This window comes from Castor canadensis, chromosome 1 (assembly GCF_047511655.1).
Source record: "Castor canadensis chromosome 1, mCasCan1.hap1v2, whole genome shotgun sequence".
Classification (NCBI taxonomy): Eukaryota; Metazoa; Chordata; class Mammalia; order Rodentia; family Castoridae; genus Castor; species Castor canadensis.
The window spans coordinates 192,726,303-192,750,619 of record NC_133386.1 but is presented as its reverse complement, the minus strand read 5'-3'; the positions used below and the strand labels follow the sequence as shown (position 1 = coordinate 192,750,619).

Genomic DNA, 24,317 nt, shown 5'->3' with positions numbered 1-24,317 from the left:
GTCTCCCTCTCCAAATAGTCCCCCTTTTACTTTCATGTCATTTTGTTTGTTTGATTATAAATTAACCATTAGAAAAATGTAGTATTTCTTGACAAGTGCAAAATATGTAGTACTGATTTTGATATTGGGATTAATTCTGGGGTAGATAAAAACGTAATCCATTCTTTCTAATCAAAAGACTTGTCCATGATGCTCTTTCTCAAGTCCTCATCCTAAATAATGTTTAATTTTCTTCTGAAGTTCTGTGGTTGTCTTCTCTCTGCCTATTTTACAATACTTATTTAGTTTTATAATATTCTAATTTTTACTGGACTGTAAATGCTCAGAGAATGCAATATCAATTAAACTTTGGTATCTTCTGTGGAGATCTGCAGAATATTTTAGATTTATGCTTGATGAATAGTTGTTGGGTGAATAGCTAAATGGTAATAATTACTTTATTTATTTTTTATTGTTTTATTATTTATATGTGCATACAAGGCTTGGGTCATTTCTCCCCCCTGACCCCACCCCCTCCCTTACCACCCACTCAACCCCCTTCCTCTCCCCCCAACTCCCTCAATACCCAACAGAAACTATTTTGCCCTTATCTCTAATTTTGTTAAAGAGAGAGTATAAGCAATAATAGGAAGGAACAAGTGTTTTTGCTGGTTGAGATAAGGATAGCTATACAGGGAGTTGACTCACATTAATTTCCTGTGTGTGTGTGTGTTACCTTCTAGGTTAATTCTTTTTAATATAACCTTTTCTGTAGTTCCTGGTCCCCTTTTCCTATTGGCCTCAGTTGCTTTTAAGGTATCAGCTTTTAGTTTCTCTGTGTTAAGGGCAACAAATGCTAGCTAATTTTTTAGGTGTCTTACCTATCCTCACCCCTCCCTTGTGTGCTCTCGCTTTTATCATGTGCTCATAGTCCAATCCCATTGTTGTGTTTGCCCTTGATCTAATGTCCACATATGAGGGAGAACATACGATTTTTGGTCTTTTGGGCCAGGCTAACCTCATTCAGAATGATGTTCTCCAATTCCATCCATTTACCAGCAAATGACAACATTTAGTTCTTCTTCATGGCTGCATAAAATTCCATTGTGTATAGATAACCATATTTTCTTAATCCATTCGTCAGTGGTGGGGCATCTTGGCTGTTTCCATAACTTGGCTATTGTGAATAGTGCCGCAATAAACATGGTGTGCGGGTGCCTCTGGAGTAACCTGTGTCACATTCTTTTGGGTATATCTAATAATTACTTTAAATAAAATTAGCTCCACTACTAGTTAGTGTATTTAGACATAAGAACAGACTTAGCACACATCATTTACACAAAGATGTGTCATTCAAGAGATACATCAGTCCACATGACACTTCCTCTAAGTTTATATTTGAAACCAGAGAAAAGTGGTAACATTTTGGGGTCAGACCATAAAAGTACTATTATGAATAACAACATCGTAGTGCTCTTTTGCAGGACTGAGACAGTCTTCCTCACCCGAACTTCATTTCCCATTAATGCTTGAATAAAACCTGTAGATTATAACAAAGAGAAAATAGAAATAAAAACCCAACAACTGTCCTCTAGCATAAGCGGAGAAGAAAGAGCAAAAGACAATTTAAGGCCTTAGAAGATCTTTTATAGACAAGCTGTCTCGATCTCTTTGCCTTTGTCAACTTCTTGGGTAAACAAAGCGAACTTTGAACTCAGCTTATTTAAATAGTTCCTACTTGTGTTTGGATCACTATTCCCCTACTTTCTACATGTCATGGTTGGTACTCATATTTTCATATTACCAAATTTTGTTTGGGAGTATGAGATTAGGTAAGGGTTCATGAATGGGACATGTTATTCAGTGAAGTTATGTCCTGCTTTGTAGACTTTCTAGGCCAGCTTAGAAGAGACCAAACGGAAAATCGAAAAGAGATCTATAAGCTCTGTGAGGACCAAGTTGTAGGTGGGTCAGCCAGGAATATTAGCAGGTTAAGTCTGGGAAATATTGAGAAAATGGCTTCGAGATGTCTGTTGGATGTCAGTGGAACAAATAGGAGCTAGGTAGATTAGAGGCCAGAGAGCAGTATAAGAAAAATGAATGAAGATCTAAGCCTCTTTTATACACTAAATGAGGCCTCCTAGGACACAGAAGGAGAAGAAAGTTGATCTGTAAATGACTGGAACTGTGCCTAAAGAGAAAAATCAATCAATGCATCATTTACTTCTCTCCTTTTAAAACTGTCTAAAGAGGTTTCATTTAAAACTGTCTAAAGAGGTTTCATTGTGATATTTATAACATACATATAATGTACTTTGATCGAAGTCACCTCATCTATATTACTCTTTCTTAACTCTCTCCCCCCTTTCTTTTTACAGTTTTAGATGAATTTCATTATTCTATTTACATACATATAAATATATATGGTATATGTATAGTATTCCCTGTTACTCCTTCTCCCCTCCTCCCACTCACTGGTGGAACCAAGCAGTCCCTTGTTTATGAACTTGTCATATCATTTTTTGAGATTATTTAAATCACTGACTCCTCCAAGTTGGAAGTGTAAATACACTTATGCATAATTACATTTTAGGAAGTTATAAAAACTTGTGGATTTGAAAGATACGTGTACAATTTTTCCTATGGAGAAGACTGTTGGGGGCACTTGATTATATTTTTCATGCCAAAAGGATGGGGTTGAGAACCAGGTTGATGAAGTTTCGAGAACCATGAATTATTATTCTTGTGCAATGTAATTCCACTTATTGCACTCCTAAAATTACAATTTTAGTAAGGGAAATGATCAGTAAAATTCTATAGAATTTTAAGATAAAGTCTTTTCCAATATTTTCAAACTTGTTGCTAACATCTGCTTAGAAGTTCTGTGCCACTGTGGAAATTTCTTTCTTCTTTGTTTGGTTGTAAGAAAATTTGATTATTGAGGTATTTTAAAAAGTTGTGGAGATGATATTTAGCACAGGCTGGGGTAGGAAATAAACCAAAGTGACTCAGACATTTCTGGAAAACACAAGCAGTTGCAAAGAAGTACAAAGAACAGGAAAAGTTTTAAAACAGAGGACTATGTGACTTTAGAGAGAATGGTTTAAGAGTACTTTGAAAATTTCTCTTGACTTTTGACTTGTGCCTGCCTTAGTAGGGTGCAAAGAGATTGGCAAATTGATTAAAAGAGTTATTAAACATGTTTAAGTATTAATTGAAAGCATCCTCTTCTCCTGTGTTACAGATATGGTTACTAAGGTTGGAAATTACCCTGGAAAGGGAAAGAAGGGCAAGAGTTCACTCATTACTCTTCAGAGGAAAGGAGTAGAAAAGCATGCCGGAACTATATTGTTAAACTCAGATTTTTTATATATGCTGTATTACATTAACTGATTTGCATATATCAAACCATTCTTTCATTATTGGAATGTATTCAACTTGGCCATGATGTATGATATTTTTAATGTGTTTTTAAAATTTAGTTTGCAAGTGTTTTACTAAGGGTTTTTGCCTCTATCTTAAATAGGGAAAATGGCCTGTAGTTTTCCTTTTTTGATGTGTCCTTATCTGGTTTTGATGTCTGGGTAGTTCTGCCATTATGAATGAGTTTAAAAGTGTTGTTTTCCTTTGTATTTTGTGGAATAGTTTGAGAAGCAAAGGTCTGGTAGAATTCAGCAGCGAATCTATCTGGTGATATTTTGAAAAAGACTTAATAAAGATACCAGGTTGTGAATACAAAATTTACTACATTCCTCTGAGATTGATATGAATACTGAAGCCAGTTGTGGAAAGGGAAAGGGGAGAAAAAGAAATTACTCTACTGTATTTACAATATATTAATTCAGAGGAAAGGAGCAGAAAAACATGCCTAAACAATATGGTCAAACTCAGATTTGTCTGAAATGCTGCCAGTAATGATACCATTTGACTTATATATGTAGCCCTCAATTGATTCAGGATACAGAAAGAGGGTTATTCAATGGCCCATCTAAGTGCCAAAATGACCCATAAATATCTTGGAATTTTAATGATTATTATTATGACTGAAATTACATCTACTGCAACATTAGTTGAGTGCCATTCTACCCTGGGTTACAGAGGCTGCATAAAAGAAAATGCTTCTCAGAAGGCTTAGCCTAAAGGAATATAATGAAAAAAAGGAGCATACAGCAAGATTAAAGATATCATTCACGGAAGTTGAAGTGCCATAGGCTACTGGTAGAAAACAATTTTCACTAGAGGTGTGAGGGTACAAAGACAGTGGCCAGTGATGCCACAGCCCAGTGAGAACTGGAGCCAGAAGGAAAATCCCTGGCCACCTTCTTCCCCATGAAGTACCATGGAAGGTCCTTTCTGTGGATGGATACAACCACAGCATATTCAGTTGAAATAAGAAGAGAATGAGAAAGAAATGGGGCTACTTCTGTCTGGTCCCTACCCTGTCCTTTTCTTCATTCTTCCCATTAGCCAAAGTGTGCATTAAACTAAACATCACAGGAATTATATTGTGAGGTCTATAACTCCAAGTAGACAAATGAACCTATGTGGAAAAAAAGAGTACATGTGGGTGGGAATAGACTGTCAAATGAAGAATCTCCAGCTTACTCATACTGTTATAAAGACACAGTGTTCTTTTATCTATGAGTTACTATTTCTATTAAAAAGATAAAGGTATAGAATTGAAAATTGATAAAAAAATTAGCCAAAGTTTATAAAAATTTGTCTTCCAATGTTTTTCAGACTCCAAAACTTTTTCCCTCAGTCATGGGCTGTTTTGTGTTAGGTTGTAAATAGAAGAATTTAGTTATCTCATCAAATCCAAATATAGTAAGATGTTTAACATAAAATAAATAATGAGTCCCATGGCTTCATCATGCTTGAGAGATTTGATTCCCTGATGGTTGAGGGATGTGGTCAAACCTGGTGTCCTCAATGACTTAAGTGTTTTAAGACTGGTAATATAGTGACTCTTCATAATCTAAATAACTTCCTTAGGGATTTGGTGCCTATTAAACAATTCTGTTATGGTCTCTTCAGGCTCTTCACACTGATGTCCTTCTGAAGTCACTCTCCTGTCTCAGGTAGGATTAATGAGAGCTCCTTCTAGATTTGAAATCCAGAAATAAATATTTCAGTTGATAAAACTAAAGTGAGCAGAACCCTAAACTGATGAATTAGTAAATGTCTCTGTTAAAATGCCATTATTTTTCTCAGAACAAGGTATGTACAAATAGATGTGTAGTGGAGTGATTTTTACACAGTGGAGAGGGTGCTAGATTTGAGTGAATATAATTCCATTGACAAAAATTGACTGCTTACAACTGGCAAGGCATTCATCTAAATGCTGCTGTGTCTAGAATCACAGATTAGTTGCAATATCCTTGTCCATAAGGCACACACATGCTTCCATGCTAAATCTTATTGTAGTGTAAATCTGCATAACTCAAGTGGCTGCAACTTTTTAAGTACTCACTACCTGAGAAATATATAAAATATTATTAAGAATTTCCCTGAATTAACTTCCTTGCATGGAAGCAGTTGTTATTATTACCTAAATTTTACAAATGGGAAAATTAAGACACATAGACATTAATAATTTTCCCAAGTCACACACATAGTAACTACAGAAACTGGAATTTCCACCCAAAAAGTAGGACTTCAGGGAACCACAAACTGTTACACTCTTGACTCAGTAATTAGCCATGTATGCTTACTGTCACTGCTCCATAAGAAGAGAAGAAAAATAATTGGCGATATTAGCAATCTTTATGATTTTTTAATTGTTGTGTTGGGTAGGGATACATTGTGGTTTTTATAAAAGTTTTTACAATATATCAAATATATTATACTTGAATTAATCCCCTCCATCATTCTTTGTCCTCCCCTCTCCCCATTCTTGAAATAGTTTCAGCAAGTCTCATTTATCCATTTACATACATGTGTACAAAGTATTTGTACTATATTCATTCTCCCACACCCTTACCTCACCTCTTCTCTCCTCCTACTGGTACCCCCAGACAGAACCTGTTCAGCCCTCCTGTTTTTTGATTTTGTAACAAAAAAAGAAATGACATTTTTTATCTTTTAAGATAATTATATAGGGAGTTTCATTGGGACATTTCCGTGGATATATGTATTACAAATAAACTGGGTCATCTATATTTTTATCCCTTCTCCATAGTCCCCTTCTTATGGTGATTTCAATATCTTTTAAAATTCTGTGTTTGTATGATTTGAGTTCAAAATCCTGTTTTATAACTAAGCATTTTGTCATATCATTACCTTGATTGGGAAATGGCCACTTCCAGGTTTATAATCAGCATTATTTATCTAAAATAATTGAAATAGACTTTATGAAGGTGCATTTCATATATTATTTTTTCAAGTTGTCCATGACTTACAAGTGAAGGAGACACTAGCCTTGTTAAAGCCAGCATGGTTCAGACATTTTGGGGACTGTGCCATGACAGGAATCATTTCAATGACAAAACTTCATGGTATAGTTTTAAGAGTACAAAAGCTAGTACGCCTTAGAGCCACTTTTATCCTTTGAAAATAATTCTGTGAGATTTCATGGCTTAATGCATGTAGGATGTTGTGTTCATTTTCTTAAAATGCAAGATATTGTCAAAAAATACTGAATCAAATTATTTGGAATTCTCATTGTTTGCATTATCTTATTTACCCACAGTTTTGGAGAAGGTAAATATTTTGAGTCTTGGTTAATATTTCAATAAGTATATACATTAAAAATAGTATTCCAGAGAGCTGGTGTGGTGCTTCATGTCTATAATCACTTGGGAGGAAAAGGTAGGGGTATTGCAGTTTGAGGCCAGCATAGGCAAATGTTAGCAAGATCTTATGTCAAAACAAAGCCAGGCAAGGTGATTCATGTCTATAATTCCAGCTACTCAGAAAGTAGAAGTAGGAGGGTAGTGATCTGAGAATGACCAAGGAAAAATTTTGAGAATTTTATGAAAAATAAGCTAACAGCAAAAAAGTCTGGGAGTGTGGCTCGAGTGGTAGAGCATTTGCTTAGCAAATACATCACCCAAAATCCCACCAAAAACATTCTAGCACCCACAAATCCTGCCAGCAATTGCTAGCCTACTTAGCAATCAATATGTTAAAATCCAGTTGGAACTTATGAACTTAAACACATGAAGTAATTAGAATTTATTAGCTGACTAGGTTAGTGTCTTATTACCATAGCAAATGATTTCTTTGTCCTCATGTGCAGAGTGTGAAAATGTATTGGGAAAGAACCCTTGAAGATTGAATTTATAAAGTGCCTCACAAAATGACCATTTTTCCATTATTCATATTATAGTTCCCCCCAAAAAAGTCAGTATCATATAACCTTATAAGTGGGTATAAGCCATTGAAGGGAGATGTCAATTTCCCATGATGGTCTCAATAACAATTTATTCGGCCCAAAGGTTGAGAGATGCACTTCATGACATAAGTACTATGTCATTTATGTAATTAATAAGATTATTATTTCACTAGGAATCATAGAACTTATGTTTCATGTTTTAAGGAACCTCTATTGAATTTATGCTATAACATTAAAAAATAACAACTTAGAATGAGATAAATTTACAGCAAAATCATTAGTTCTGAGCATGCATTTCTCAATCTTCTTTTCATTTACTGCCCAACTGCCATCACACCAGAGTCTTCTGGTGCACTGTGTTATGCCTTAAATGCTGCCCTCTTATGAATACTTAATGATACAAATGTACATATGCATATAACTGTATAAAACGAAATTGCATATTATTTATACATTCATCGTACATAAATAAAAGAAGTAAGAATTATTTTGCCTCTCCCACAAAATTATCTGTCCATTGGGATAAAATTATATAAAACAAATGACTTCCTGATCTAGTTCTTAAAAGTGAAGAAAAAGTTGCTTGGTATGATTGCTACCTGTCTTGGAAGTAGAGTAAGGAAAATGAACATAGGTAACAGAGTCAAGGAATAGCATTAAAAAGATTCTGGCATCAGAAGGGAAGGCAAAGGGATCCTAGTTTTGGACTGGCCATAGTGGTAAAAGGCTGTAATCCCAGTCACTTGAGAGGTGGAGATTAGAAGAATCACTCATGGTTAGAGGTCAGTCTAGGCAAAAATGTTAGCCAGACCCCAACTCAACCCATAAGGTGGGCGTGGTGGCCACTCTTTAATTACAACTACATGATAAATGTAAGCAAGAGGATTGTGGTCCAAGTCAGACCCCATGAAAAAACGTGAGAACCTATCCAAAAAATAACTAAATCGAAAAAGGCTGAGGAAGTGACTCAAGTGGTAGGGCACCAACCTGGATTCAAAACCCAAAGCCATCAAAAACAGAGAGAGATACTATTTTTATAAAAATATGCACCATATCCCAGTTTCAGTTATTAAGTTCTTTTAACTGTGAAAAACAAACATAAGTTATAATGACTGACACTTTAGAAACTGCATCCAAAGATGTTTGTAAAATAAAGGATTATATTTTTAAAAGCAATGATTATATACATATACTGAAAGAAATTTAAGCAAATCTAAAAAAGAATTGTTAAAAGATAAAAGCTCTTCAAACAAGAAAAGAATGAGAGAGAATAGCATAAAACATTGGAAAAGATGACTCCAGACTGCTTGCACGCAAACCCGCACAGACACACATGAAACTCTATACTAATTTAGGTGCTTAAACACCAATCACATGCTTACTACCTCATGCCACATGTATTTACAATTCTGAAAGAGGTGAAGAAAATATCAGATAACATGATGGGGTTTATGAATGGATGAGAAAAGGCAGATGCATTTTATTTCCCTTTCTTTAGGATTTACTTGAGGTCAATAAACATAATGTTAAAGAAAAACTACACATTGGTGACTGAGTTTATTCTCCTGGGACTGACAGCTCGAGCAGAATTGCAACCTGTACTTTTTGTGATGTTCCTAGTCATCTACCTCATCACTGTAATTGGCAATGTGAGCATGATTCTCTTAATCAGAAGTAACTCAAAGCTTCACACCCCTATGTACTTCTTTCTCAGTCATCTTTCCTTTGTGGATCTTTGCTATGCTACCATGGTCACTCCTCAGATGCTGGTGAATTTCTTATCCAAAAGAAAAACTATTTCCTTTATTGGGTGCTTCATACAATTCCACTTTTTCATTGCCCTGGTGATCACAGATTATTATATGCTTGCAGTGATGGCTTATGACTGCAACATGGCAATCTGCAAGCCTCTGTTATACAGTAGCAAAATGTCCAGATATGCCTGCATCTCTCTCTTGTTGGTGCTCCTTATATTTATGGATTTGCAAATGGCCTTGTACAGACCATCCTGATGCTTCGTTTGTCCTTCTGTGGACCTAATGAGATCAATCACTTTTATTGTGCAGACCCACCTCTCATGGTTCTTGCTTGCTCTGACACCTATGTCAAAGAAACAGCCATGTTTGTGGTGGCTGGATCCAACCTCACCTGTTCTCTCACCATCCTCATCTCCTACGTCTTCATCTTTATCACCATTCTGCGCATGCGCTCTGCTGAGGGGCGGCGCAAGGCCTTTTCTACTTGTGGGTCCCACCTGACAGCTGTCACCATCTTTTATGGGACACTGTTCTGCATGTACCTGAGGCCCCCTTCTGAGACATCTGTAGAACAGGGGAAAATTGTTGCTGTTTTTTATATCTTTGTGAGTCCTGTGTTAAACCCTTTCATTTATAGCCTGAGGAATAAAGATGTTAAAGGAGCAATAAGGAATATTTTCAAAAGTAACTGCTGATTAAGTAAGGTATATGTGGTCAGAGATATGTAAGACATCCTTATATTAGACAAATTAATGAGCATTTTAAGTTAGAAAATCACTTTGTCATTGATTTATTCATAATTCACACACGGGATTTACAATATATGTGAAGTTTAAATTAAGAGTTTACAGTGCTGTATGAGTGAATTAAAAAAAGCATAGATATTTGATAATTATACCAGAGACATTTTTATTGCTGTGTACAATCAATGTACAACAGAAGATTCCATTCGTGCTACTCACACTGCTACAATGCTGGATTCCCAGTTGTGGACATGGCAGTGCCTTAGATTTTTATTGTTCTGAGTGATGTCCAAATTATCTTCCAGAAATTTTTCAAACATAGCAGGTTAGGCTTTTGTTTTCTTTTGGTGGCACTGGAGTTTGAACTCAGGGCTTCATGCTTGCTAGGCAGGAGCTTTACCACATGAGCCACTCTGCCAGTCCAGTTATTTTTAGACTTACTTCATGTGTATATTAATTAAGATTCTGGAGGTTTTTGTCAAGTTAGTGTTTTAAGACACACCTTTCCAATGACATTACTGATCAAATGGTATACATTAGCTGCAAATGGAAATGTCAAGAATTTCCCTTATGAGACTTTTGTGAACATTGACAAGTACGCATTCCCATCAATGTGCCACCTTTCTATTCTTTCATTACAATTGTCTGTTCTTTTTAAATAGAATAATTTGCTGCTTTCACTGTTTTCATGTATGAGTATTTATGTGTGTAGAATTCACTGCAGGGCTTTACCTTGCAAAGCAGGCACTCTACATTTGAGCCATGCCTCCAGTCTATTGTGCTCTGGTTATTTTCAGATGAGGGTCTCACAGACTATTTGCCTGGGCTAGCCTTGAAGTATAACTCTTCCAATCTCAGCCTCCAAATTATGAGGCCATGGTACCTGGCTCACTTTCATTTCTTTATTTCCTGTCCAAATTCATCTTAGAACATATCCATGTCTTTTGATTTGTCTATTTTAAAATTGTGATGTTTATTCTTTTATTATTTATTTTAGACTTCCATTTTAAAAACACAATTTTTTCTTATTATATAAGTATATGTGCATATGTATAAACATATATAAATGAATGTTTTCCATTTTATCACTTTTCATTGCCCTATTTTTTTACAATGCTCATTTTGATTTATGTTTACATATTAGGAAATGACTTATATTTCATCTTATTGTTACAGTGTTTGCTCTCATTAATTATTTTCTAAATACAATAAGGTTGATATTTACCTAAATTATGAAATTAAATTTAGGATTTCACTAACTACATTTTGTGATGAGCTATTTTCAACCTGTCAAAAATTTTTAAAAATGACCCATATTCATGGCACAACTAAGAATCATGCAGTCTTCACACAATGTCACATTGCTGTCAAATACTTCAGATATTCAGATACCATGAAGTTGAGATTTCCTGTCTGTTCCTGTTTCTTCATTTTCTGAGTATGCTTGTGTTAATGTATCCTATCCACATGCAGAGCACATCATTTTCTAGGTGTGTATATTTCCATAGAATTATGCAATGTTGTTTTGAAAAATTTAAAATGATATAAGTCAAATCAATGTACGTAACTTCCTGCAATTTAATTTTTTAATAACGTTGTTAGATTTATACATGTATGTAGGGGACTAGAAGCCAGGCAAAGAGTTGGTTCCCTGGCATAAGCCCCGCCATGATTTGGAAAAGGAGCTCCGATGGCACAGCCCTAGCTTCCCAGCTTGGAACCACAGGAGTTTGCACAACCTTCCTGTAATAAGAGTTTGCATAGCTCTCTTGCAAAAGTTCCAGAGTTCTATACTGACCTTCAACCCTAAAAAATAGCTTACCACATCCTCATACTTGTTCCCTGGTTCAAGAAGATAAACAATCCGTGACTTCCTCTGAGACCTCCTGACATCCCTCAGTCTGATGACCTGCAGATAACCTCCACTACTGTTGTGCCTTGATCAAATCTTGTGCACAAAGATTTTCCTGCTTTCACTTCCTTGTACTTACATATAAAATAAACGAGGTGGAACAGTTTGGGGCCTACATCTCCCATCAGGAGTGTGTAGTCCATCTGACCCAAGCTTTCTCTATTTGTGTCTTTGTCTTTTTCATTCTCTGTCGCTCCCAACCAGGTCTCATAACCCACTTGCGTGGGACCAAGACATATACTATTTATTTTCTCTAATATAGGCCATGCTTATATAGAACATCCATTCTACCTTTGATGTACAATTAGGTCTTTTCCCTTTCATAAAAGCTTGGAAACAAACTTCCTTTATATTTCTAAATATGTGTCAGGGAAAAAGTTTGTCTCAGATAGTTCTGGGTCATAGAACATAAGAGCTTTCAATTTGCTGTATGTTGGCAATTGCTTTTCCAATTTACACTCTTAGCAAGAGTATGTGGGTGTTCTCTTTAATTTCACAGTTTTGGCTGCATGAAGTATTTGCATAATTGTATCAGATATTTCCTGATATGATGAGTGCAAATTGAATTTTTCTTTTTCCTTTAAGTTTGGCTCAACATTACAAGTGAAATTGAATATTTTTCAATGAGTTGACACTAATTCAGTTTTCCTCTTTTTTTACTTGTATGACTATATTTTTGTGCATACTTCAGATTTTCTTTTATATTTTCTTCATCCTTTTTTTTTTAGTTTTGATAAGAAAATCAAAGGTCTTATACATACTAAGCAAGTATTCTACCACTTGAGTTACATCCTCATCCCTTTTAGTTTTGAGACAGGGTCTTCCTATTACCTTTACCTGAGTTGGCTTCAAATTTACAATCCTTCACCAACTGTCTCTTCAGTAGGTGGCATTTTATGAATGCTCTATCATCCCTAGCTTTTAATTTGTGTACTTGTGTGATAGCTCTTACATACTCTGTACTAGGAGCAAATCTTGTCACATTCTATGTAAAGTAAATACATAAATCTGTTTATTGCTACTATTTCATTTGTGCCTGATTTATCTGATGGTGTGAAGGTTTTAAATTTAACATAGTACTTTTTAATTTATGTTGTGTGTGTATATGTGTGTGTGAGTGTGGTGAGGATGGAACTGTAAGCCCCAGGTATGGTAGGGAGGAGCTGTAAACTGAGCTCTATTCTGAGACAAACAAATTTCAAATTTATTAATCTCTTTGTAGTTGTGCCTTCTGTGGTGTTTAAACAGGTATTTTCTTCTGTAAAGATATTCCCTGTATTTTCTTCCAATGTTTAGAGTTCTGCTTCCTAATATTCCAAATCTGGGAGAAGGGAATAAAACTCTATTTTTAATGAGAATCATTACATTTGTGTGTGATGGAACACACCTCTAATCTTAGTTCTTGTGAAGCAGAAATAAGAGAAACACAGCATTGACATAAGCCTTGGCTAACATAGCAAGACCTTATCTCAAGAAAATTAATAAAAAGAAAATTATCAATTTTCCAATTTTGACTACTATATACTTTTGTCATTGAATTTGTAGTGTAAACTCTGTCCTGTGTCAATTTTTCATATATGAATGAGTCTGTTTGTGAATTCTTTATTCTAGGATTAGTTCAATCCTTTCATTATTAAAATTTTCTTAATAAAGCTTTACCACTATCTATTTAGAAGCTAATGGTAGAGTGTTTTCTGTGAATATAAGAGAGAAAATGTCTTTAAAATATATAGAGCTATCTGGATTTTCTCTAGAGTCCATGCTTATTATTTCTTCAAAGGATGCATAAAATCTACTTCATTCATGTAGTAAAAGTGATAAGAAAATATGAAAGAGCTGTAAAACAATTATAGACTATATTTAGTTCTGTATCTGTTCATTTATTTTGGCAGCTACCACTATAACATTCCCTGCCTGTGAGTTAACTCACAACAATGTAATGAACCCTCATTGGCCCTTTTTCTTTTCTCTTTTTTTTGTTACTGGGGTTTAAACTCACTCTTCACAACTTGTAAAACATGTGGTCTGTTACTTGAGCTACATTAAAAATTATGAAGAATGAAAAAATAAATGAAATAATTACAATTAAAACCAAGTGATAAAAGGAAAACAAAAGTCTTATCATGAAAGATGAAAAAACAAAAACTATTAAGGAAGAAGTTACCAATCACCAATATCAACTCATATGGACGCAACAAGGTAAGGATTAAGAACTGACCACTGGATTTTTTAATGTAAAGACCTTTGGTAACTTTCACAAGAGCAGTTTCCACACAATGATGAAGGGAAACCTGATTAGAATTTGTCTTCAACATAATTCAACATTCTTTCATAATAAAAGCTCTGATGAAACTAAGAATAGAAGGTATGTACTGCAACACAATAAAGGTCATATAAAGCAAGCCTGTAGGCAGCATCATACTAAATGGAAAAAAACTGAAGACATTTTCTCTAAAGTCAGGAACAAGACAAGAGGGTCCAATTTCTCCACTCAATCAACATAGCCCTGGAATTCCTAGCCAGAGCAATAAAATAATAAGAAGAAATAAAAGAATTTAAATCAGAAAGGAAGAAGTCAAAGTATTTCTTTTTGTAGAGGACATGATCTTACACCTAAATGAACTGAAAAACTCTACCAAAAAACTCCTTGACATCATAAGTATCTTCATCAGCATAGCAGGATACAAAATCAATTTATAAAACTCAGTAGCCATTCTGTATACCAACAATGGCCAGACTGTGAAATAATAGAGGAAAACAATTCCATTTACAATAGCCTCAAAAAAGTATCTGGTAATAAATTTAACAAAAGAAATGAATGACCTCTACAATGAACACTATAAACCATTGAAGAAAGAAATCAAAGAAGACTACAGAAGAAGGAAAACTCACCCATGCTTGTGGATTGGTAGAATCAATATTGTGAAAATGACTATATTAGCAAAATCGATCTACATGTTCAATCCAATCCCCATCAAAATTCCAGTGATACTCATCAGAGAGATTGAAAATTCAACTCTGAAGTTCATCTGGAACATAAAGACCTTGAATAACCAAGACAATACAGAGCAAAAAGAGCAATGGTGTAGGTATCATAATGCCCAACTTCAAACTATACTACAGAGCCATAGCAATAAAAACGCATGGTATTGGCACAAAAACAGACATGAAGACCATGGAGCACAAGACCCAGGTATGAATTCACACAGCTATGCCCACCTGTTGTTGACAAAAGTGCCCAAACATATGATAGAGAAAAGACAACCTCTTCAGTAAATGTTGCTGGTAAAACTGGATATCTGCATGCAGAAAACAGAAACTAGATCCATGTCTCTCACTCTGTACAAATATCAACTCAAAGTGGATCAAAGTTTTAATATAAGGCCAGAAACTTGGAAACAACTGGAACAGTAGGAAATACACTGGGACATTGGCAATATTGCACAGGCAATGACTTCCTAAATACAGCTCCAATGGCTCAGCACCTAAGAGATAGAATGAACAAATGGGACTGCATCAAACTAAAAAGATTCAGCACAACAAAAGAAGCAATCATTAGCTTCAGGAGACTCCCCACAGAATGGGAGAAGATCTGCCAGGTGTTCATTGGATAAGGAAGTAATATTCAGAATCAGTGGAGAATGCAAAAAACTCAACCCCCAAAGATTGAACAATCCAGTGGAGAAATAGGCACATGAATTGAATAGGTAATTTTAAAAGGAAGAAGTACAAGTAAATACATGAAGATGTGCTCATATTTCCTGGCTGTAAAAGAATTGCAATTAAAACTAAACTAAGAATTGCTTCTCACCAGAGTTATAATGGTTATCATCAAGAAAAACAATGACAAATGCAACAAAACAGGAACCCATATACACTGCTGGTGGGACTATAAATTAGTGCAATCATTATGGAAAGCAGTGTAGAGATTTCTTAAAAATCTAAAAACAGAACTGCCATATGATTTTATAGAGAGAGACATATATATATGAGTTTTATTCAGCCATAAAGAAGAATGAAACCATGTGGTCTGAAGATAAGTGAATGCAATTGGAGGACATAATATAATGGAGGACTTAATATAAAGTGAAGTTAACCAGGCTCAGAAAGACAAAGGCCTCATGTTTTCTCTTATATGTGGATGATAGATTCAAAAGATCAACATATACAAACCTTTATAGAGAACGTGTTAGTAACAGTTGAACTACTCTGTGAAACTTGGAGAATGGAAAGGAAAGTATAATAATAGAAAGTCAAAAATATTGAAATGCATTACATCTGTGCAGGTAAATGCTATAATGATATGCACTGAAAACTGTTGAATAATGAGGAGTGGAAGAAGTGGTAAGGGAGAGTAATGGAAGGGGTTCAACTGACCAAACTAAAGTATATACAGCAGAGATACTTTGGAAACCCCTTTGAACTTTGACTTTAGAATTAATAGTGGAAGACAGGACTGTAAAACAGGTACAGTGTGTGGGTTACTTGTGGGAGGGGAGAGGGTAAATGGAGGAGTTGAAAGTGAAGGAATATGGTTAATGTATTTCATACATATATGAAATAGAACAATTAAACATCTTGCAATTGCTTTAAGTGGGTCAGGGAGTGTTTTGCAGGGGATGGGGTGGAGATGGTTGGGGCAATCCAACAAATGTACAATGTAAGGCTATTCAGAATTGTCATCATGAATACCCCATGTATAATAAACACATCCAAATAATGGAAAACAAAACCAGAACCAAACACAATACCCAATAAAAGAAGGAAACTAAGAAGGTGAATGTGGTTGATATACTCTCTATATAAGAATGAATAAAGAATTTTTAAACCAGTGGAAACCACCATAAGATAGGGACTAAAGTAGAACGAAAAAAAATAGAGGAGATGAGCCAATTGGGGTAATAGTACATACATACATGGAAATGTCACAAGGATTCTCCCTGTGCAGCTATCTTTATCTTAAACAAGCAAAAATTTCATTTCTTTCTAATTTCTTAAATTTTTTCTCTTACAAAAAAATCAAAGAACAGGAGTGTGGAACAGGTCCTGTGGGGACAGGGGGAGAGGCTGGGTACCAGTAGGAGGGGTAAGTTGGGAGGGAAAGGGAGTAGGAGGGTGAATATGGTGCAAATACTGTGTACACATGTATGTAAATGCAAAAATGATACCTGTTGAAACTATTCAGGAATTGGGGAGGGTGAAAGGAGAGAAGTGGACAGGGTAAATTTAAGTATAATATATTTAATACATTGTAAGGACTTTTGCAAATACCACAATGTACCCCACCCAGCACAACATTAAAAAAAAAAACAGTAAAACAACACTCGACTTCAAACTACACTACAGAGTCATAGCATTAAAAACTGAATGGTACTGGCACAAAAATAAATATGAAAACCAATGGAACAGAATTAAAGTTATTTGTTCTTTGTAATTTCCTCTAAAATGAAAGGAGAAACATCTAAAACAGTGGTAAACCTTTTACCATAAACATGCAATGAGTAACAAAAGTATGAACCATGGTGGGCAAAAATCCTGAAATACTTGGAAAAAAAAGAAATCCACAACCTTGCCTATATTCTTTATCGTATCATTCTGGAAATGCCTCTCTGTCTACTTGGTTCATTCAAATGAATAAAAATTCTAATCTTATAATTATCATAAAGTAAATCTATTCTTAAATCTTCATTAAAAACATTAGCTAGAATTAATTACGTTTTTATGTTTGGTTAAGAATTCTTTTTCCTGCCTGCTGTTGTAGTGCACACCTGTCATTCTCACACTCAGGAGCCAGAGGCAGGAGGATCTCTAATTTGATGCCAGCCTGGACTACATAGCAAGTTTGATAATAAGACACTATCTCAATCCCCTCACCTCCATAAAAGTAATCACATTTCCTAACTTAAAGGGGTAAGTTGTGTCCGTTGTAGCATCTATTTTTTTATGGTACTGAAATTTAAATTCAATGCTTTTCTCATGCTAGACAGATGCTCTATCACTTGAGTGACCCCAGCCTATTATAGTGCTTTGAATTTGAATTAGTAAACTCTTTGAATTTCAATTTGTTCACAAATTATATAGTAATTGAACTACTGCTGATGACCTTACAATTAATTTTTTATTGTCAACTTTAGCACTGTAAGCATTACACATCGTTTAGGTAGATGACATTGCATCTTGACTTTTCCTAAACTTAAATTGGATGCTATTAGTTTTTGTAGCATATTCACTAGGAAAAGCAACATTTAAAATCTAATTTCACCACATATCAGTTCAACTAGCTAGGAATTCTGTGGAAGAGCAAAGCACAATAGACAATTTATAGACTACTTCTCATTTTATGTACATTATATTTAAAAAGATTTTAAATGCAAAACAAAGATAATTGCTGTTTTATGCTCGTTTGCCAGGATTAAAGCTATTTAGGAAACTGAGTTTCACATGATTCACAGTTAGTTGAAGTATGTTTATGTCAAAGTTTTTTTATTCCCTTGTAGTACTGGGGATTGAATCCAGGGCCTTGTGTTTTCTAGGCAAGGACTCTACTCCTTGAGCCATGGCCCTAGTCCATTTTGTTTAAATTAGTGCACAGATTTGCAACTCTATTAGGGGGACATCTACTGTCATCTCATGAGTATTTTTAGGTGCAAGCCATCAGTGTACTGAACATTTATAATGGATAGACTCTTTTGCACTGACTAATTCAGGCACTCACTATATTGAGTAACAGTATACATATAGAGAGAGGATATATACATCTTGCTCGTATTTTTAGAGGAAATGATTTCAGGTTTTCCTTGTTTTGTATAATGCTGTCTATATGTTTATTATAAATAGCCTTTACTCAGTTGAGGTATGTTCCTATTATTCCTAGCTATTTGAGGGTTTTTAATCATGCAGGGATGTTGAATTTTTAAAAATATTATTTTTGAATCTATTGAGCTATTATGTAATATATTTTCCTGATTTAATGTGTATTGATTTGCATATGTGCAAACATCTCTGCATCCTTGAAATAAAACCAAAGTGATTATGGTGTGTGATCTTTTTAATGTATTATTGAATTCAATTTTCAAGTATTTTTTGGTTTATTTATTCATTTATTCATATGTGCATACATTGTTTGGACCATTTCTCTCCCTTGCCCCTCCCTTCCCCTCAACTCCCTACTTCCAAGCAGAACCTGTCCTGCCTTCTTTTTTTTTAATTATTCATTTATTCACATGTGCATACATTGGGTCATTTCTCCCCCCTGCATCCCTCCTCCACCCTCTCCCCCACCAACTTCCAGGCAGAACCTGTTTTACCCTTATCTCTAATTTTGTTGAAGAAAAGACATAAGCATAATAAGGAAGACAAAGCTTTTTTGCTAGTTGAGTTAAAGATAGCTATACAGAAATATTCCTAGCACTGCTTTCATGTGCACGTGTATTACAACCCATGTTGATTCATCTCTAACTGATCTTTACACTGGTTCTTGATCCCCTTCTCACGTTAACTTCTGTTGCTTTAAGGTTTCTGTATTACTTCCTCTGGAGTAGGGACATCAAATGCTTTCATGTTTTGGGTGCCCTCTTCTTCAATTTTGTTGAAGAAAAGACAAAAGCAATAATAAGAAAAACATGGCATTTTTGCTAGTTTGAGACAAGGATAGCTATACAGGCAGATTCCTAGCATTGCTTCCATTAAGAAATTTGCATATAAGAAAGGAAAAGTCAACATTGTAGGTGATATGATAAATAATTACAGCACTCTATACACTTAAACATTTAAAGACCCTGCCTAAACACCCCACCAGAAACCTATTAGGTCAGCCTAACATTTACAGTAAAGTACTAAGATGCAAAGTCAACATACAAAAATCACAAACTTTTTTTATATTTCAATAATAAACATGCTGAGACCGAAATCAGGAAACAATCCTATTTACAATAGTCACAAAACAACAACAAAATCACTAGGAATAAACATAACAAAGAAGATAAAAGAACTTTATAAATAAAATTATATGAAGAATGAAATTGTTTATTATTGTTGTGCTGGATATGCACTGTGACATTTACAAAAGTTCTTATAATATATCTTAGTTGAATTCACCCCTCCATTATTCTCCTTTAGTTGGCCAAAAAATACTGAGAAAATAGCTATATTACTGACAGAGATCTATAGATTCAATCCAATTTCCATCAAAATTTCAATGACATACTTCAAAAAAATAGAAAATAATAGCTTTAAAATTCATGTGGAAGCACAATAAATGCCAATGGTCCAAAACAACCCTGAGCAAAAAAGAGCAATCCAGGAGTTACCACAACCCCTGAGGTTAAATTATGCTACAGAGCCATAATAACAAAAATATCATGGCACTGACTCAAAACCAGAATAGAATAATGCAATAGAATATGGGACACTTAAATAAACCTATGCAGCTATTGCTACCTGATTCTCAAGAAGGTGCCAAAAATCTATGTTGACAAAAAGCCTCTTCAAAATTTGGTGATGAGATAACTGGATGGATGCATGTAGAAAGCTGAAATGAGACCTTCATCTCTCATCCTGTACAAAAATATGTTTAAAATTGATCAAGGATCTTAATGTAAGACTTGAAACTTTGAAACCGCAAACACTACTAGATACACACACACACACACACACACACACACACACACACACACACAAATATATATGCCATGAATTTCTGAATAGTATCCAATTGTTCAGAAAATCAGGAAATAATAGCAAGAATTGACAAATATAATTACATCAAATTATAAAGCTTGTGCAGATCAAAAACTAAACAAAATAATCAGCAGAGAGAAAAGTCTACAGAATGGTATAAAATATTTACCAGCTGTACATATGACATAGAATTAAAATGCAGAATATATAAATAACTCAAAATATTAAGCACCAACTGACAAATGGGCAAATGAATTGAATGGACAGTTCTCAAATCAATATCAATATTAGTATCAATATCTAATAAATACATGAAAAAATGTTCAACATTGTTAAGTGAAATAGAAATGAAAATCAAAACCACATGAAATTACATTCACCCCAGTCAGAGTGGCTATCGTCAAGAAAATAAAAACAAATGCTGGAGAGAATGCAGGACAAAAAGGAAATGGAACCATTATACTTTCTGTGGGAATGTAAATTAATGCATTCACTCTAAAAATCTACATCGATGTTCCTCAAAAAAAAAAAACAAAAATAGAAATACTATATACCATGGTATATTATCCCTGGCCATATACCCAAAAGAATCATAGTCATTATATGATAGAGATAACTGTATACCTATGTTTATTGAGGCACAAGTCACAATAGCCAAGGCCTGGAATCGTCCGAGGTACCCATCAACACATAAATGAATTAAGTGATTGTGCTATATATACACATTAGAGTATGATTTAGTCATAATGAAGAATGAAATTATGCTATTTGCATGAAAATTGATAAAAGTGTAGATTAGATTAAGCAAAATAATCCAGACGCAGAAATAAATGACATTTTCTCTAATATGTGGAATGTAGATTTAGAAGGAAACACATGAATGTAGAAGACAAAGTATTTGAAGGGCACCTGCACAAACATGCAGGGTATGAGATAGGGTAATGGAGTGAATGTGATTGACATACAATGTATCCATTATGAAAATGTCATGATGCCCATTAGTAGCAAAGGGTGAATCCCCAGCACCCCATATTATCTAGAGAAACACAATATTACTATAGTTATGAATTATTGTTTCCATTAAAAATAAAAGTGTGCAATCATCAATCAGTAAATAACTAGTTAAGGCAACAATTGATTTTTCAATATTTTACAGGCTCCAAAAATTTTTCCCTCTACCATGCACTATTTTATTTTATAGCTTGTAAACAATTCCCAAGTTTAAAAAAATGTGACTTTCAGCATAACCTAACGTAAATAATAAGTCCCATTGCTTCATAATTCTTTGGGGATTTGAGTCCTTAAAAACAGTTAAGAGCAGACTAAACTCACGTTCTTAGTTAATTAAACATTTTTACAATAGGAAAACAGTAGTTGTTTGTAATGTTACTACTTTCTGCAAGAAATAATTGAACCATACGGATTTGGGTTCTATGAGATCATTCTGTTATAAACTCTTCAGGTTCTTTATATTGATGCTGTCATTATGAAATCACTGTCCTGTTTCAGGTAGGATTAACCATAGTTATTTTAAATTTTGAAATTCAGAAATAGATATTTTAACTAATAAAAGAAATTGGTACGAACCTAATCTGATAAGTGAGCAGATGTCTCTATTAGAATGCTACTATTGTTCTCAGAGTACAATACTCATGAATAAATGTACACTAGAGTTATTTATATAATGGGAAGGGAACTGGACCAATAGGGACATTAATTCCATCAACACTGTCGGGTGCTTCCAGTGAGGAAGCATCTATCTACAGCATGTGTGCTTCTATAACCACAGACTGGCTACAGTCCTTGTATCTAAGAGGCTGATGCTTTTGACTCAGAATCTTGTTGTTTATTAGACCTGCATCTTTCACCATAACAGCGGCTAAGTGTTTTAAGTGTTCATACATACCAGAAATATTTTAGATTTCACTGATTTAATTCCTTCAGAATTTTCTGGCTTAACCTCTGTAGGATGTTGTGTTTTTTATTCTTAAAAGGAAAGCTATTGACATAAAGCACTGATTAATGTACCTAGAATGCTCATTACTATATTAGCTCATTTCCTACAGTGAAAAATGGAGGGCAATATGGGTTATTTTAAATCTTTTAAAATTTTTTATTCATTTATTCATATGTGCATACATTCTTTGTACCATCTCTCCCCGTCCCCTATTTCCCCCTTCCCCCACCCCCTCACTTCCAGGCAGAACCTGTTCTGCCTTCTTTTCCCATTTTGTTGAAGAGAAAACATAAGAGATAATAAGAAAGTCATAGCAGTTTTGCTAGCTTGAGATAAGGACAGGTATACAGAAAGATTCCCAATGTTGCTTCCATGCACATGTGTATTGCAACTCAAATTGGTTGTTCTGAATCTTAATTAATATTTCAATAAATAAAACCATTAAAAATACCATTCTAGCAGCAAGAGTATTAGCTTATTTGGTAATAGTATGATTAAATTCAGTTCGGACCTCATGAGCAAAAAAAAAACATAAACTAGGATTTCATTGAGTTTGACTCATTTTTCTTCTTTTTTTTTTGTGGGACTGGGCTTGAACTTGGGGCCTCATGCTTGCTAGGCAGACAGTCTACCAGTTGAGCCACTCTACCAGCCCTATTTTATACTAGGTATTTTCAAGTTAGGGACTCAACAACTATTTGCCTGTGGCTGGCTTCAAACCACAGACCGCCTGATCTTTGCCTCCTCAGTAGCTATGATTACAGGTGTGAGCCACTGGTACCAGCTTGTCTTGCATCTTATTATCATAGGTAACAAGTCTAAACTCCTCATGTGCAGAATGGGATAACACAATGAACAAGATACCTTGGATGACAGATTTATAACTTGCTTTTCTTTTTTTTAATTGTTTTATTATTCATATGTGCATACAAGGCTGGGGTCATTTCTCTCCCCTGCCCCCACCCGCTCCCTTACCACCCACCCCACCCCCTCCCTTTCCCCCCACCCCCTCAATACCCAGCAGAAACTATTTTGCCCTTATCTCTAATTTTGTTGAAGAGAGAGTATAAGCAATAGTAGGAAGGAACAAGTGTTTTTGCTGATTGAGATAAGGATAGCTATACAGGGAGCTGACTCACATTAATTTCCTGTGGGTGTGTGTAACCTGCTTATAACTTGCTTTTCAAAGTGACCTGCTTCTATCTGTGATAGGTAGTCATTGGAAAAGAGGCACTATAACATAATCATAATCAGGTACATGATATTGAAGGAAGATGCCAATTTTTCATCCTGATCTCCAGGTCCATTTTTGGTCATTCCAAATGTTGGATGGGGCACATCTTATCTTCTTTTTTGTGCGGCTGGTTTTGAACCCAGGATCTCATGCATGCTATTCAAGAAGTCTACAGTTGTCACTCTCCCTGCCCTATTTTTATTTTATTTATTTATTTATTTATTTTATTTGTTTGTTTGTTTTTTAGATAGGGTGTGCCTCACTTTGCCCAGGTAGGTCTCAAGTTTACTGTCTCCTGTCTCTTTCCCCTAAGTAGCATAGATTAAAGGTATGTGCCACTGTGTCATTTGGCATGATGTCTTATACACTGTCTCAGTTATAAAATTGATATTAATATTGTATCACCACCATTAAAAAGAATATATATTTTATGATTTAAGAAGCCTACATCGAATTTATGCTAGATCATTTAAAAATTTTTTGCAAGTGTTAGAATGAGATAGTGAAACAGCAAATCATTTGGTTTTGTTCATTGACTTTTAAATTTTTGTCCCATCACACCACCAGAAACTTTGATATATTATGTTTTAACACCATCAATATAAGTGTATGTGTATACCTATATGCATATGCATATCATTTAATGTCCTTTGTACATACATGTATCATGTAAATGCACACACATGCATATGTATTTTTTGTATATATAGAAATAGTTAA

The 24,317-nt window shown here is 34.7% G+C and overlaps 1 pseudogene; it reads left to right on the top strand.

Moving 5' to 3' along the window:
- The first annotated feature begins 8,838 nt into the window (after window positions 1-8,838).
- Window positions 8,839-9,767, top strand: LOC109675888 (olfactory receptor 5M5-like; annotated as a pseudogene).
- Window positions 9,768-24,317: the final 14,550 nt, after the last annotated feature.